Below are 4,826 nucleotides of genomic sequence, written 5' to 3'. Positions count from 1 at the left end.
AATACTTAGGTTATTGTCCTCATGAGTTTTGATCCTCTGCCAGGTTTTTCTAAAACTTGCCAGAGTCTCGGGGGCTGCTGCATATACGGACGACTCAAATCTTGTCCATCAAATATATTTTTATGAACAAAAAGCATTACTCTTCTTACCTCAAAGCCTGTGAGGAGGCCACCAAAAGCCTCTTTCAGTCCACTGTTAATGGACCGAACACTATGCAAAACCGTGCTCATCAAAGCACAGTGTTCCTATACTATGGAGGAGTTGTTCACAGCCTCCTCCATCTTGTCCAGCCACTCTACCGTGGCCTGGTCCCAGTTTTTGGCACTGGTGACGGGGTCCCCGCTCCCCCTTTATGTGGGTGGCTAGGACGCTTCGGAAGGCCATAAAGGCTCCAGAATCGTCTTTTGAGAAGGTTCGATTTGCCCAAACTCCCCCTCTTGGTCTTCGAAGTCTGAATCATTAGCTTCGGCCATGTCGATGTCACCACCGCCCCCCGTGTTCGACACGATAGGGGTCCTTTGGGACAATACCTCCCTGGTCTCTATGATGATCGAGGGAGGTGCAGAGTGTGATGCACCTCCACTCTCCGCCAGATTGGTTGGTGGAGAGGTGCCCTCCGAGATTTCATCGATGGTAAGGTCGAGCGGCGGTCTGCAAAAAGAAAAAAGTGTACACCATTAGAAATAGGCCGGGTAAACCGGTGCTCGGATAATCTTCGGAAAACTCACCTCACGGAACGGGTCTTGACCCGGGAAAGTCTCTCCGGGATGTTCTCAGAGGTCGTGGACTTCTCTTCAGAATCCGAACTATTATCAGGAATGACCAACTTTCCCTGGCTCCTTTTCTTCGGAGCCAGAGCAGGATGATCCCCCTCTGCTTCGTCTGATGAGGCTCTTTTCCTGGGATGGGAAGTGTCGCCCTCCCTGAGGGAGTCCTGGATTAGGGGGTCCTCGGACAGCCGGACTATGTACTTGTGCCGGACTGTTGGACTATGAAGATACAAGATTGAAGACTTCGTCCCGTGTCCGGGTGGGACTCTCCTTTGCGTGGAAGGCAAGCTTGGCAATTCGGATATGTAGATTTCCTTCTCTGTAACCAACTCTGTGTAAGCCTATCCCCCTCCGGTGTCTATATAAACCGGAGGGTTTGGTCCGTAGGACAAGTACAATCATAATCATAGGCTAGCTTCTAGGGTTTAGCCTCTCCGATATCGTGGTATATCAACTCTTGTAATACTCATATCATCAAGATCAATCAAGCAGGAAGTAGGGTATTACCTCCATAGAGAGGGCCCGAACCTGGGTAAACATTGTGTCCCCCGCCTCCTGTTACCATTAGCCTTAGACGCACAGTTCAGGACCCCCTACCCGAGATCCTCCGGTTTTGACACCGACATTGGTGCTTTCATTGAGAGTTCCACTGTGTTGTCACGGTAAGGCTTGATGGCTCCTTCAATCATCCACAACGATGCGATCCAGGGTGAGGTTTTCCTCCCCGGACAGATCTTCGTATTCGGCGGCTCCGCACTGCGGTCCAACTCACTTGGCCATCTGGAGCAGATCGATAGCTACGCCCATGGCCATCAAGTCAGGTTCAGAAACCTGAACTACACGGCCGACATCCGCGGAGACATGATCTTCGACGGATTCGAGCCCATGACGGGTGCGCCGTACAGTCACGATGAGCATGACATAGATCTGCCATCGGACGGTGTTCAGGAGAACGCACCTGCAGCTGCCCTGGCCTTATATCTGGAGCAGATCGTGCCATCCGAGGACGGGTGTATAGACCCCGACATGGAGGCCGCACACTCATAGGTGATAGAGCTAAACACAGACTTCGCCTCCAATGAGGTCTGTGTCATTGGACCCTCGGACTCATCTCCGGCCATAGGCTCCGAACCGCGCGCATTCGTGCCTATTGAACCGGATTGGGCATCGATCATGGAGTTTACCTCCGCGGATATCTTTCGGCACTCGCCCTTGGGCGATGTGCTAAATTCGTTGAAATCCCTCTCCCTGTCAGGGGACTCCAGGACGAACTATGTCCGGCTTGAGTGGGAAGCGGACGATGAAGAAATTCGTTTCCCACCCACCACCCACTTAATAGCCACTGTCGACGACTTAACCAACATGCTTTGCTAGGACCCCAATCCAATGCCACACCTATCTAGCATGTAACACCTCTTATCACTTTGTGGCCTCACGCATGGTATTCCCATGGGTGTCGCCTTACCAGGCCCGGGACCGTTTGCGCCTTTTGGCTCATGTATATGGTAGTGTCGCTAGCATCCATATGACAAGGAACCCGGGCTGACATGACTAGTCGTGAACCCAAAGTGGCGCTAACTTACAGGGACAGGCATACATGACCCAACAACAAACGTGTCGGTCGACAGTGAGTGAATCCGGGCTGTAGCAGCTAGGATAGCAGGACTCCAGAGAATTTGGGCTGTAGCAGGCTATCAGGACTCCGGTAGACACCGCGTAACATTTCCCCGAAGGGACAGACATAGGAACAAAGAAGGACACATGCCGGCCAACCTAAGTGTTCCGGAGCAGTAGCAAGCTACCATGGCTCAGTGGAAGCACTGGGAGACATTTCCCGGTAAGAGAGGCTACCAAGGATAAACAACTAGGTTGTCAGATCCCACACATACCAAGCATTTTAGTAACATACACACAATATGCTCGATATGTGCAAATACAACATGGTATCACAACATGACTCTACGACTCAAGTATTTTATTCAATAGGCTCCGAGGAGCGAGATATTACAAACATGGGTCTCTCGACCCAGCATTTAGAGCATACAAGTCAAAACACAAGCGGAAGCTTAACATGTCTGGGTACAGACATCTATAAAAGAAAAAGGCTGAGAAGCCTGACTATCTACCAGATCCTGCCGAGGGCACAAGATCGTAGCTGAGGTCACAAGCTAAACATCGAAGTCCACGTGGAACTACTAGCGAGACCGAAATCTCTCTACAAAACATAAAATAGGCAAACGTGAGTACAAATGTACCTAGCAAGACTTACATCAGAACTAACTACATATGCATCATTGTCAATCAAGGGGATGGTGGGGTTTAACTGCAGCAAGCCAGCTTTGACTCGGTGGCTATCCTGAACTACGACTACCAGTAACTCTTTTGAGGTGGCGCACACGAGTCCACATATTCACCATATCAATACACCACTATGGATCCGCTCCCGTCGGACCATATCAATACACCACTATGGACCCGCTCCCGTCTCCCTACGAGAACGCCATTCATAGCACTCACGCTTATCTTGTGCATTTTAGGGTATCCACTTTCACTTGTCTATGAACTGTTATTGGCAACCCAGAATTCCTTTACGGTGGACACGGCTATTCGAATAGATGATGTTAACCCTGCAGGGTGTACTTCTTCATACATGTTTCCACCACTTAGCGTCTGCACACGACATGTGCTCGGCAGACTTCAAGCGAAAGCCGACGTGGGTGTAGACCACGACCTACCTAAACACTCAAGTCTCTATTCCAGGTTTATCGCCTATTCAGGTTCCATCCGCAGGGAGTCCGGCCGAGGTTTCCACATACGACCCCGAACAATGTGTACAGGGTTCCGCGACACCAAACGGGCTCCCGGTATACCCGGCCACGTGCCTACCGCATCACAGCCCACCCCTCCGGTCAGCGCTGCGCACGGCCTCCAGCATACTACAAACACCAGAAACTACTTGCAACTCCTGGACAGAGGACAAGGGTGATTAAGAAGTCGAGCGGGGTCATATTTCAGGGCCCAATGCATGGTAGTAGCTGTTTCATGGATCACAAACACAGAACTCAGTTCCTGAGGACGGCTTCAATGAGACAACCCACCATGTACTCCTACATGGCCTCTCACCGCTACCTTTACCAAATCGTGTTCACACACTTAGCTCACACACAGTAGGACATGTTCACACACCTTTGATTCATCCCTAATGAATCAGACCTGACTCAACTCTAAGCAGTAGCAGGCATGACAAACAAGCATGAATGAGTAGTCACATTAGGGCTCAAACAACTCCTACTCATTCTAGTGGGTTTCATCTATTTACTGTGGCAATGACAGGTCATGAAGAGGATAAAGGGGTTCAGCTACCGCAGCAAGTACCAGATGAATCATTGTTGTTCTAACACAGTAAAAGAGAGTAGGAGCGAGAGAGTAGGATTGTATCGGAATGAACAAGTGGGTTTTGCTTGCCTGGCACTTCTGAAGATGATATAACTCTTCATCGGTGTCATCGAACTCATCGTCGAAACCACGTCTACTGAGAGGGGACAAATACCGGCAAACAAGACCACAATCAATGTAATGCAACAATATGATGCATGATCGTGACATGTCAATATGCTGTGTTTTGAGCTAATACAACTAGCAACAGGTTAAATGAAGTTGGTTTGAATCCAAGATTCAAATTCAAACTCCATATGTGGATATTCAAACTCCACATAAGGCATTTCAAATGCCATTAATTCAAATTGTCATATACAGTAGCTATAGGTTGCTCAAACATGCATGAAAACGCCATAAACAGATTCCTTGGATTTTTCTGATAATTTTTCATATATAAATTATTTCATTCTGAGCTACGGTTGATTTTCTATGATTTTTAGAAGTTTTAACTATTTTCTAAAATAAATAAATCGTTTAGATTTAAATGATTTATTTAAAATCCAGAAAAGGGTTTATTGCATCATCACTGTGTCAGGATGACATCAGCGAGTCAACTGGGCGGTCCAGGTCAAACCTGACATGTGGGGGCCACACGTCAGTGACACATGGCTGTTTAGC

Source organism: Triticum dicoccoides, chromosome 6B (assembly GCF_002162155.2).
Source record: "Triticum dicoccoides isolate Atlit2015 ecotype Zavitan chromosome 6B, WEW_v2.0, whole genome shotgun sequence".
Classification (NCBI taxonomy): Eukaryota; Viridiplantae; Streptophyta; class Magnoliopsida; order Poales; family Poaceae; genus Triticum; species Triticum dicoccoides.
Note: the sequence above shows the minus strand (reverse complement) of the source record.